General features: G+C 42.1%; 1 long non-coding RNA gene across 9 annotated transcripts in view; it reads left to right on the forward strand.

Annotated features, from left to right (window-relative positions):
• The first annotated feature begins 8,776 nt into the window (after positions 1-8,776).
• Positions 8,777-12,550, forward strand: part of LOC112645154 (uncharacterized) — a 33,954-nt gene continuing 30,180 nt past the window's right edge. For all 9 annotated transcript variants that reach the window (XR_003126999.3, XR_003127019.3, XR_007402723.1 and 6 more), the window contains exons 1-2: positions 8,777-9,113; positions 12,011-12,298. This is a non-coding gene — a long non-coding RNA (uncharacterized LOC112645154). The remainder of the gene's footprint in view (positions 9,114-12,010; positions 12,299-12,550) is intronic.

Consider the following 12,550-nt stretch of genomic DNA (forward strand, 5'->3'; position numbering starts at 1 on the left):
AGAAAGCAAATTGCCACAGCGATTGGGCAAGACAAGCAGTGTCTGCAAAAAGACAGAAGGTGTCCAAAGCATAGAGCACACAGCTGTGCCTGAGAGGAGGCAGGAGAGGGGATGGAGTGGGAGGTGGCAAAATGCAAATCACTCCCTCAGTCAGCAAATGTGACTATGTGCCAAGCACTCTTGGAGGCATTCCGTAGATGTAATGAACAAAAAACCAAAAAACCTTGCCCCTTGTGTAACTTTCAAACAAGGAAAAATATAGGTAAATTGTTCTGACTTGACCATTTCCCTTTGGCTAGTCCAATAGCATGAGTGGGAAGTTCTTCAAGGGCATCAGCAATAACAGTAAAATAACAAACTTGGTCCGGCTTAAGCCGATGGTAGTCTGTTAGCTCCGTATTATTCTTGTTTCACCAGAGGAAACCAGGGTTAAAGTCCAGGGAGAGATGATGCAGCTAAGCAGGGACTGAGCTGGAGTCACTCCTCAGGACTCGGTGCCTCCTCAGGAAGCGGCCCAGGGTGGGACATGGACTCTGGGTCAATAAAACTAGAACCAGTGTCCTCTGTGCTGCTCACGTGACCTTGGGCAGTGTATGCATTTGCGATTTCATTCACGGTTCTGGTATGCAGAGTGGGGGTGACAGCCTGCTTTAAAGGGTTTAGGTAGGGCAGCCCGGGTGGCCCAGCGGTTTAGTGCTGTCTTCAGCCTGGGGTGTGATCCTGGAGACCAGGGATCGAGTCCCACGTCGGGCTCCCTGCATGGAGCCTGCTTCTCCCTCTGCCTGTGTCTCTGCCTCTCTCTCTCTGTGTGTCTCTCATAATAAATAAATAAAATCTTAAAAAATAAAAATAAATAAATAAAGGGTTAAGGTAGAGCTAGCACGAAAACTGATCTGAAATCCTTAGACCAACCCCTGGTGTGTAGTAGGTGCTCAATAAATGAAAACTGTCCTAAACAAGCAACAGCAACTAATCCATGTTCTTTCCCTTTTCCAGTGCCTCAGGCTTGGCCCCTGGATGGAACATCCACGTGAGGCTGCAGGGCCCACCCCTCCCCTGCCTGTCTCCCTCTGCTCCTGCAAACTGTAGACAGGAAACAGTTGCAAAGAAGCCCCAGCCAAGGATAGTCGTCGCTCCCATTCCGCCCGCACAGCAATTACACAGCATCAGCTGGTCGGCTGTGCCTTATTTTTGGAGGCCATGTTTGAAAAGTTGTCCCTTTGAACACACAGAAGTCAGGAAATGCAAAATTAAGGTTCTCAGAGTAACCATAATTCACTCACAATGCACACTGAGACATAAATTTCACTGGAAGCACAACAACATAAAACACTGAGCACACCAGAGTGGGAAAAGTTAAGACTGTTGCTAAAGCCATAAATTTGAATTTTGTGACTTGGGTGCATTTTCATTGTCACCCATGACACTATATTAACACAGCATTCACACTTAGAAACTGCAACATAATTCAGAGGCCGTTGTGCCTATGACTGAGGAAGTTTTTTCTGTAGGGACCTCTTCTCAGACATTCATAAGGATTTTCAAAATAAAAAAAAAAAAACAACAACAAAAAAAACCTGAGAAGAAATATTAGTCCCCTGGGGGAATGCAGCTAAATCTACCCAGCATGAAAGGATTAGCTACATTTATTTTCTAGCAAGCCCTGGAAGCAAGCAACCTTTTTCCTTTCAAGGGCTACAGCCCTGAGAGAAGGTAGTTTACTCAATCTTGCCATCATCTGAATGTTGCACTGGGTCTTGAGGGAGTGTGGGATGTAGATGTCCTATCTCCTCAGCGGAGACAGGAAGGATCAAATAAATGGGTATCAAATAAATCCATGTATGTAAGTTGATAACTTGTATATTTACGGTGGCAATTGGTCCAACATTCCTGCAAGTTGTAGAAGTCAGAGTGAGAGCTTCAGGGTTCTCAGGGTTCACAAATTGTCAGAGGCCCATAGGATCAAGGTTCCCAGAAAGTGGCCACCTCAGTTCCAGGTCTCCCTCTACCTGGGCCCGGGTCCCTTAAAAGGAAATCTAATGAAAATAACACTTACTTTTCATTGAGGGAGAAGACTATGGGAACTCTTATGGTCCTGCCTTCTCTGTGATCAAATATTCTTCTGTCATAAATTCTAATTTTAACATATTTTTTGCACAGATGATATTCCAAGACTAGAATTTCTCCAAAGGTTTGCAATTCTTTCCCTTAAGTATCTCCTTGTCTCAGAGAAGGTACACACTTCCTGCACAGAGAGGAGACTTTTCAAGGGCTATTAGCGATAGAGATAGTCAATAGGGTGTTCACTTGATGCTCGTTGTACCTCTTCTTTGTCTTATGCTTCCTTCTATGGTAATTATAAGGTTTAAACAAACAACCAAAAAGTATAATAAAGTGCCTGACACCTCGTAGAAGCTCAATGAATTTCAGTTTAGTTTAAGTTACTTTGCCAGGTAACTAGTGCCCTCTCTACTAGTTACTAGAGGGCATTCTTCTCTACTAGTTAATTTTGGGTTGTGGAGCATTCCCTTGCACCTTCTTCTCTATTCTCCCCACCCCTCACCATACAGAGCAAGGAGAGAGGATTGCCATGCTATACCCTGGGCTTCCTCTACTCAGAGTACAAGCTAATCCTTCGAGGACTTTCAGACTCTAACTTTGTAATACCCCCTCCAGTTCCTCTTGGACATTGCCTCTTTCATTTCAGTAACCAGAACACAAAATCTAGTCAAGATGTGCCTTTGGTCTTCCTTGCTCCGTCCTTCATCAGGAAAGTGCCCTTGGCTTCCATATGTCCCCCTATGGCTATCATACATCTGTACTTCACATGTAATAAAAAGCTGTGACAAACTGAATGCTAGCCTTTGCTCAAAGTCGCACCTGTCTGAGGACTGGGGCTGCTAAGTACATTACACAGTCAAGGAGAGTTCAATCTCTGATAGCTCATCCATCACACATCTGCATATCACCAAGCTCTGCAATCCTCCCTTTGTGGTGTTTCTCTGGTCCTCCCATCCTTTCCATGTGCACTGCTCTGCCCTGAGACCGGTCATGAGAGACTTACAGTTGGGCTTTTTCCCAACTTATTCAATATTGTGACTCAAAATACTTTTCTTTAATTCTTTTTTTTTTTTTTTTGGTCATGATACAACTCTTAATCAGAGCCTGGTGGAGGCTTTATTTCCCCTCATGTCAAATCCTGACTCCTAATCAAGTTCTACAAGGCTCTTCACTGGAGCTTGCCTGTTCCCTAAAGACTGAGAGCTCTTAAAGTTAGAGGCAAGAAGATCAAGGGGTGACTTAATCATCATTTTCAAACACTTAGGTACTTTTTAGGTGAAGGATGTGTTTTTACCCAGGAGACATAATATGAAAGTTTAAATAGCCATTTTTAAAAAAAAAGAAAAAGAAAGAAAAGAAGAAAGAAAGAAAGAAAGAAAGAAAGAAAGAAAGAAAGAAAGAAAGAAAGAAGAAAGAAAGAAAGAAGAAAGAAAGAAAGAAAGAAAGAAAGAAAGAAAGAAAGAAAGAAAGTGTCTTGACTTGACTCTCGGATCTAGCATATGTCCAGCCATCTCCACAAGGGTCTCCTTAAGCCTCTGGCTCTCCCTACTAAAACTTTCCTTCATTTGACCTTACAACCCTTTTCTGCACCATTTATTTTGAATTAGTCTGCCACTTGGCTTTCTGACAGCTGTTGTATTGTTGCTTTGCACATCATTTACCTTGTTCGATATGTATGTCACACCTCTTCTAGGCATGGTGTGCCTATTTTTGTTCTATGAATCCTTTCCAAAGCATTTGAACTGCAGCTGGTTCCCACAATTTCAAAGTTCCTTCCATTGAATGTGATCTGTGTACTTGTGTACTTGCCCAACTCTCCTTGTGCCTCTATGACTGTCTTCTCATTCCTCCACCTACGCTCTAAAAGCTCATGCTGCTGAAGTATCCCCTTACCGGTCAAAATTATTTTCTGGTCTTACACAAGGAAACTTTACATTTTAAGGCTGTGGAATCTTTGGGAACCTGTGGATAGTTATAGACCATCTCTCCAGAGAATTGCACGTACAAACTAACTTTGGCTTCTCTGAAGTCAGAAAAAAAAAGACTCTTTAGAATAAAATGAATCCCAGGAAATGCATGCGTGCTCTGACCTGCTTTCTGGTTATCTCACTGAAACTACATGCTGCTGTTTTCCACACTGGTATCTTCCTTCTCGGTCTCCCCCTTGTGCTTCTAACACTCAATCTTATTGACCTATTAAAATATAGTGTCTGACCCCTGTTCCTAATTACTAAGATATTTTCCTTATATTTAAGGTAAATACTGTATCTTCTATATCCCAGCACTGTTTCTCTACTGTGGGACACAGAGAATGAATGAATCCTTCTCTCACATGGTAACCCTTCCCATATATGGAGACAGCTGTGACAAACCCAGCTGCTCTGGTCTCTCTTCTTAAAATGAGTGTCTCCAGAATGCTCATCTTCATCTGCATGAGTAATGACTTGTCATTGTCCCTCTTAAAGTTGGGACTTACAGTGGATCACAATATTCCAGATAGGTTTTGACAGTGTAAAGTATCAATCATCTCCTGTGTTAACACACATAACATCTTAAAATTTGATTTTTCTCATTTGTGATTCATATGAAGACGTTAACTAGAACTCCAAAATCTTTTCACAATTATTGCTGTTCAAACACATCTCTCACATGCTGTAATTCTATGGCATGATTCTTTAAAATCAGAATTCACCTTGGTTTAAACCTGCTATTCCAACAGCCAACGTCATTTTTGAGTATTTATTCAGTCATCCAAGTTAGTGCCAAAGCCCTGTGACATATCGTTAGAAACACCTTCCATTTTGATTCTGGTTCACTGCTCTCTCATTACTAGCAGCAATGGGCACCTCTAACTAAACTACAGTTAAAACCAATTTTTCAGGGCACCTGGGTAGCTTAGTGGTTGAGCATCTATCTGCCTTTGGCTCAGGTCGTGGTCCTGGGGTCCTGGGATTGAGTCCTGCATTGGGCTGCTTTCAGGGAGCCTGCTTCTCCCTCTGCCTGTGTCTCTGCCTCTCTCTCTGTGTCTCTCATGAATAAATAAAATCTTAAAAAATTTGTTTTCAACAAACATATAATGAAAGACTTTTCCAAATAGGTGGAGGAAAAACATATACTGGAGGCAAATAGTCACCTGGCTAATCAGTCAAGAGATTCTTTTTTTTTTAATGTACTGTAGGATATAATGTATCTGAACCTAAAGATTTCAAAGTTTAAAAGTTAGATGCCTTTTGCAGTAGCTCACCTATTTGGGGCTTCAGTTTCTTTTTTTCCCATGTTTTTGTTATTCTTTCTGGTTTGAAGACAGTTTTCTTTATCAGAAAGAATGAACCCCAAGGGAGTAGAACAGCTCAGTTTCCTGCCTGCCATCCTTTCCCAATGTATTCCAACCCTTCCCTTGTTCTTTACTATCTGTTCATCACTGATTTTGGTTGTCGCATTTTCCAATCACTTTTCCCTGCAGCTGGGTCATCCTTTTTATTCTGTTCTTACCCAGTTTCACATCATCCCTTTGCAAGTGTTCTCGACTGTATGCTCTCTCCTCTACCTTTGACCTGCATACTTTAAAAATCTGACTTCAGGGACACCTGGGTGCCTCAGTGGTTGAGCGTCTGCCTTTGGCTCAGGGCGTGACCCGGTCCGGGGATCAAGTCCCACATCAGGCTCCCTGCGAGGAGCCTGCTTCTCCCTCTGCCTGTGTCTCTGCCTCTCTCTGTGTCTCTCATGAATAAATAAATAAAATCTTTTTTTAAAAATCTGATTTCATTTGAAACCTCTTTGGTATGAAGTATACTGTGACAGCCTTTTTGGGTGCTGTAAACTGCTACACCAACATTATTATCTAGAGGAAAACTGCTTCTCTTTTATTGAACATTTTAGTTACTCTTGTGTAAGAGTTTCCTTTTTATCTTTGAGTCTAAATTATTTACATACTAGAAAATTGCTCTGGCTTAAACAGGGAAAGAGGAGATTTTAAAATTTTGTCAGTAGGCCAAGAAGATTTAAGACCTTGTGGAAATGGTATTTGTTCCTCCCAAACTCCAAACTTCTCTATCCAGGCCCTCTCAGAGTCCTCTCCCGCTGAATGACACTTTTTCATGTGGACATACTTCTGACGTCATCATTCTCTCTCATAAGGGCCTGTGAAGCCCAGCTGGGATTCTTGCAAATGATTTTCAGTTGAAGTTGGAGGTAACCTGTTAGAAACGATCCATCACCCCATCCTGGAGCCCCGCGTGGACTATTCTGGAGACTTCTTTCTTAGCCAGACTTTTCCCGCTACGATCCCTACTGTCAAGTAATTTCTCCCAGACATTCAACTGAAATCACTGAGTTCCATCCATGTCACAGCTGGGAGGCTGATTTCCTGACAAGGGATGCTACAGTGACGGTTAATGGAGACTTTCTGATAGGCCTTTATCTGAACTCCTTAAAAGCTCAATACCAGGAAAGTACAGATTAACATGTAGCAAGAAAATACATTCAGTCAAATATAATCCCATCTGTACCTGCCAAAATCTTCAGTCCGCTTTACTAACATCCTTGTAATAACATTGTTAAAAGGTTCTGACACTTCTCAGATAAGCGCTTCATTCAGTTCCTTGCCTCCGTTCAGGAGGAAACAGGAAAAGTCCAAATACAGTCAACTGAGTTATCAAGGTCTTCTTATCCAGTCCGTGAAGGATCCAAGCCTTTTGTTTGGGATGTATTAGTTCCACTCCGTACCCCCACTTTGGGGCACTTTGAGAGAAAAGACTCTTGGGTTGCCAGCAGTGTTTTTATTTTACTTTTTATTAGCATGCCTAATAAAGAGCCGGGTGAGTGAAGTCTTTGGAACCAAGGCACAAAGCAAAGCTTGATGGTTCCAAGTAAATCTGACTTTGAAACACTTAGTTCCAAGATATCCTGATTTAGGAACAACAATGGCTACCCCCCAAAATGGGCCTCCTTCCCACAGAAATTGCTAGAGATTTCTTTTTGCTTTCCCTGCTGATCCATTTTTGTGCTATTTTCTCTGTCAGAAAAGATAAACTATCCTTTGTGAAGCAAGATTCGTTGTTGTTGTTTTCTTTTTTCCGCAAGAGAAAGACAAACATGTTTTTTAACACTGCATAAAAAACAAAAACAAAAAAAACACTGCGTCACACATACACATGGGACACCCAGTGATGAGTGACCCGAGGGGCTGGTCACAGCTGGGGGTGGAGGGAGGCTCACCATTTTAAGTGAAACAAAGGGAAAGGGCTTGACTTCTGGGTGGTTGAGGAAGGAGTCAGGGAAGGATGATGGTAAAGGAGGGCTCCATGGTAAGGTTTGTCATGCAGATTTAAATCAAGGACGTCACCATCCATAGAAGCTGTGTAGAGTCCTCTTGGAGCTAAGGGAGGGTGACACCTTTACAAATGTGGATTTCCTTTGCGAAAGGAAGACTTGTGCTGGCTTTTAAGAGTTTTTCCTGCATGGTGGGTCTTTGATGACCTTAGCTCAAAATCATCCATATGCCAAAAACGCCTGCTTATTTATTTATTTATTTATAAATTATACATACACACATATATTTTTAAGTAGGCTCCAAGCCCAGTGCAGAGCTCAACTCGAAGCTTGAACTCATGACCTTGAGATCGAGACCTGAGATCAAGCGTCAAACACTTAACTGACAGAGTCACTCAGACACCCACAGCAAAATTAGTTATGATAAATAAACTGTGTGCCATTGGTCTCTAAAATCTTTGCAAATGTTGAGAAACCTCGATCATGATATCCATCAAATTTCCATCCATCTCTTATCCTTTTCTAATTAAGGGATACAGGAAAGGAGGGAGATGAAAAAAAAGAGAAGTTTTTAAAAGCCAACCCCCACCCCCTCAACACTCCCCGGTTTTGTATGATTATGTGACTGTTCTCTAGTCTTTATGTAGTAAAGGGGATTTGACCTGCATCTGGTTTAAATAGGCTTCGGAGGGTTATGAGAGCCAGAGAGCCTAACTGTGTCTACCTCTGTTTCTTTACAGAAAATGTGTTTGGGCTTCCAAAGAAATGCTTCACAGGCAAACTTTGGAACACAACTTGTTTATAACATAGAGCCTACCTAGGTCCCTGGACTTCCCTTCCTGCAGTGCTAACGGAGAATCTAGGACTCAAACATTCCCAGTAGAACTGACTCTGAAATGTTTTAAAGAGAAGTTAGAAATTGATTCAGGCAGTTAGTTTGAGCATGCAGGCTAGGACATTGCTCGAAGTTGTATTACTTCCTATGGCACCTGGGACTTAGTTACTTTAAGTGCATAAATCAGCCTTCTGAGAAATATTCCATTTCCTGAGCTTAGTTTAAGCTGAATTACAAGTGACCCTATAGAATTATTTTATTCCCCTTTTGCCTGAATTCCTGTGGAAAGGATTAAAATCTACATTGTCTGTTTTCATTGGCATGTCTCCTCTCACCCCACCCCATTTTAATAACTTCGTCTCCTTGAATCTGTATTCTGTACACGACATTTTATAGCAATGTGCCAAACGTGTAAATGCCCAAAGTTAACTAGGCCCTAACTATTTCTACGACAACCGGTGCATATACAGAAGTGATGGCCCTTTGGGTACCAATAATTTCCCAGGGACATAAAAATGAGAGTCGCTGCTTTGCCAGATCTCCCAGCACTTTATGACATCACCAGGCGTTTTGTGACACCATCACTTTAACATACAGGCTTTGGCCCTAGACTAGAGGCAAAGGGACATGTTTATTGATGGAGGCAGTGGAGGAAGGACTGGAGATTGGAAAGGAAAGAGACCAAAACTTCCTGGAGAAATGTTTCTGTGTCAAAACTAGATCCAGAGATTTCCTAAGGGAAGCAGATGCAGGGAAGGCAAGGAGGACCAAGGTTGAGGCAACACTGAGTTGGAATCAGACAGTTTTTGAAAATCCCAATCAAATACCAGTGCATTGTGGTGGTGGTCAATTTTTTTTTCAATTTTAAATTACAAGGTGAACGTGAGAGTTTCTGAGGTTCAGTATATCAGACTCTAAAAGAGGCAATGAAGAAGCAACGCTAGACGTAAGTTGTCATCATACAAAACCGAACTGAATTTGGTCCTTCCTTCAGGCTCCCTTACCCCACACTATTTGTTTTAGATTCCCTGGCCCTGGAGTTAGGACACTTAATGCTTTCATTCTGGAATTTCTGGCCCATGAGGGGCACGCTGTGGACTTCATTGACACAAGTGCCCGTTCTCCATTTCACACTATGTGAAGTTGGAAGTCTCTAAAGAAATAGTTACTAGAAAAATTTTTTTGTGAGCTTATGAATTACCAGGCACATAAATCAATTGGGAAAAAAAACTTGATGATAAAGTGTCGGTTCCTAATTATAGTTTCATAATATGTAGACAAAAGTAAGGATGGTTGTTACTCATTGCAGGGTTCTGGGCTTCTGGACCCATTTCTACATCCCAGATAAAACAAAAACTAAAGTGAATGTGAGGCCAGATTTTTCACTTTTTTTTTTTTAGGGGCGGGGGAGAGGAGGGGTAGAGGAAGAGAGAGAATCTTAAGCAGGCTTCACTGCCAGCACTGAGCCCAATGTGGGATTTGATTTCAAAACCCTGAGATCATGACCGAAGCCAAAATCAAAAGTTGGATGCTTAACTGACTGAGCCGCCCAGGCAGGCACCCCTCCACTTTTTTTTTTTTTAACCAGAAGGCAGATTATAGTGAGTACTGCAACCACATTTCATGGAAATATGTGTTTCTCTCATCATATGATTTAGGCATGATTTTGGATGATACTACTAAGCTCCCTTGTAGCTATTGCCACAGAGAGAGAACCCTGGACTGTAGAGCCTGGGCATCTGACCACTGGTATTTCTTTTTTTTTTTTTTTAAGATTTTATTTATTTATTCATAAGAGACACACAGAGAAAGGCAGAGATATAGGCAGAAGGAGAAGCAGGCATCTCGCATGGAGCCCGATGTGGGACTCGATCCCAGACCTGCAGGATCAGGACCTGAGTGGAAGGCAGATGCTCAACCACTGAGTCACCCAGATGCCCCACCACTGTGATATTTCTGAGACTTTATGTGTAATAAGGAATCTCCAAATTCCCCCAATAAGACTCAAATTTCTTCTATCTCTGAGTCCATAACTGAAAAAAAGAGGTAACAATGATATAGACGAAAAAGGGTGAAAACCACAATCACCAAAGCCTCCACACACAGCCAGGACTTATTCCCACTTACTCGTTACACCCACTTTATTGAGAGAACCCAACAATTCAGTTCTTGAGCCTCAGAGGACTCCCTTTTCCCCACAATCCCAGGGCAGGTGTGGAGGCCTCCATTTCTCCTGGGTGATACACTGATCTTGCTCTTACCAATCCACCAAGAGAGCCACTCTTCCTGGTGGAATCTCAGTGAACAGAAGGAGAAAAAAATACAAATGCTTCTCATCCAGAGCTATGAGGTTTACAGTCCCATTGCTTTTCCTCCTCTGAAATTAAAATAAACCAGAAAGAGAAAACCGGATAAATGAAGTAAAATGATAATGATGTTTCTCATCTTGGTAGACTGCCTTCGGGAAATAATGGAGTTCTCACTGGAGAATTTTATTACACACAATTTCCATTTGGGAGAATCTTTATGCTCCTTGGAGCAACTAGGTTAAGGTTTGTTTGGAGTTTGTTTTTTTCCCTTTTTTGGGGGTGGTGGTGCAGTGCTGGTCTAACAGCAGCTTTATAAAACCCTGGAAAATACATAAAGTCTAAGAACTATAGCAATTAGAGATGGAGTAGACCCATTATATCATCCTGTAGGCCCGGGGGAATCAATGGAGGATTCTTTCCTAGAATAGATTTTCTAATTCCTTATCCTGTTGATTTTCAAATGGCTCCAGGGATGGAGTTTCCACCACTTCCTTTAGTACATATTTCCCCAATCTCATAATTCTCGCTGTCATAATTTTTCAGGGTGTTTAATCCAAATGTTCCTTTTCTAAAAATGATGACTGCTCTCCTTTACTCAAAATTGTGTCCACCTGTTAAAACGGACAATACTCTTTTGAAGCTGTAACCATTTTCCATCAGAATTCTTTTCTGATTTTTTCTCTCTCTCTGTCTCTCAAAGCCTTGTAGCTGTAGGTGGGGCAGTGAGCATGTCAAAGAAATCTCTGCCATCGGCAAATGGCATTTTAGGCTGTGTGAGCCGTGATGTCTCAGAATTCCAACACCAGAGCTCCTCTCAGTGTTTCTGGGCTTACACTGCCAGGCTGATACCTCCTTGCAGCGCCAAATACAGAGCGTACTCTTAACATTGACACCTCTGGAATTTTGCAGTGCACAACCTCAACAAACCTACACGGTCCTCTAAAACAATACCCTTTCCTCATAGTCAGTATGCCTCATTCAAGTTCAGCTTGCACATGAATGCACGTTGATGTATCTATGTGCCTGTGCGTGTTGGGATTATAATTGTAAAATTCTTAGGTGTATTTCCCCTCATGGGGGTCCTGATAGAGGACTGGCTGAGAGGTGTAAGAAAAGCATAAACCCATGCTGTCCAGCCTCTTTATTTAACAGGCAGAACTAGAAAACCTAGAAGTTCTGAGCCCAGATGGAACTTATCCAGACGATAGAATCGGAAAAGAACCCCAATATCCTCTGACGGTCTACCGCTTCTACTCAGCTCTTGTTCTGATAATTTCTTCACTACACCTTTGAGAGTATCTTTCGCTTTCTCTGGACCTCATGTTTCTAAGTCTGAAATGAAGAAGTGAGCCAGATAAAAGGTGGCAAACTGGGATCCCCAGAATGACATTCCTAGCAGTGTTTACTTTTTAAAATTAAGTCAATAGATTTTTTTTTAATGTAACCATCTGCATTTTTAAATTCCAATGAATGCCACTTAGTTGTCTCCTCACATACATTCTTATCCACCCTTCCCTTACCCCCCCACTTTCAGCTCCTGCTTTCCTCTCTGAAGAGATGTCATCCTGGGGGACCAGCTACACCAGCAACTCCTCTCTGAGCTGGTTTCTCATTACTTACTTCCTGCAAGCTCCCTGAATCACTGGTTTCACATGATAGGCAAGAAGATCTCACAAGCCAGGCCAAAATTCCTCATGGCAAAATGAGCCGGAAGCCACAGTGGCTGTCTCCTTTCCATGGGCTGTGCACCTTCTAGGCTCGACTCATTCTCTCATCTGGCTACCTGTCTGCCCGGGCAGGGATTTTAGCCTGTGACTCTCAGGTAAATGGCACATTACATTCTTTTATACACTATATACATGCATCACATGTGGATGTGGCCCTGGGTGGACACTGTGATACAATCATCTACTCAATTAGGTCAAATAGCGAGATTTTACTGTGTGACCAGGCTGTAGTGTAAACTGACCAAAGAAACTAGCGGTTTTGGCTTCATGTGAATGCTGCCTCACTAAGGCTCTGCTCAACTTCATGTAGAAGTATGGGCCAAATTATATGCAAATTTGTATTTTTC

This window comes from Canis lupus, chromosome 16, assembly GCF_003254725.2.
Source record: "Canis lupus dingo isolate Sandy chromosome 16, ASM325472v2, whole genome shotgun sequence".
Lineage (NCBI taxonomy): Eukaryota > Metazoa > Chordata > Mammalia > Carnivora > Canidae > Canis > Canis lupus.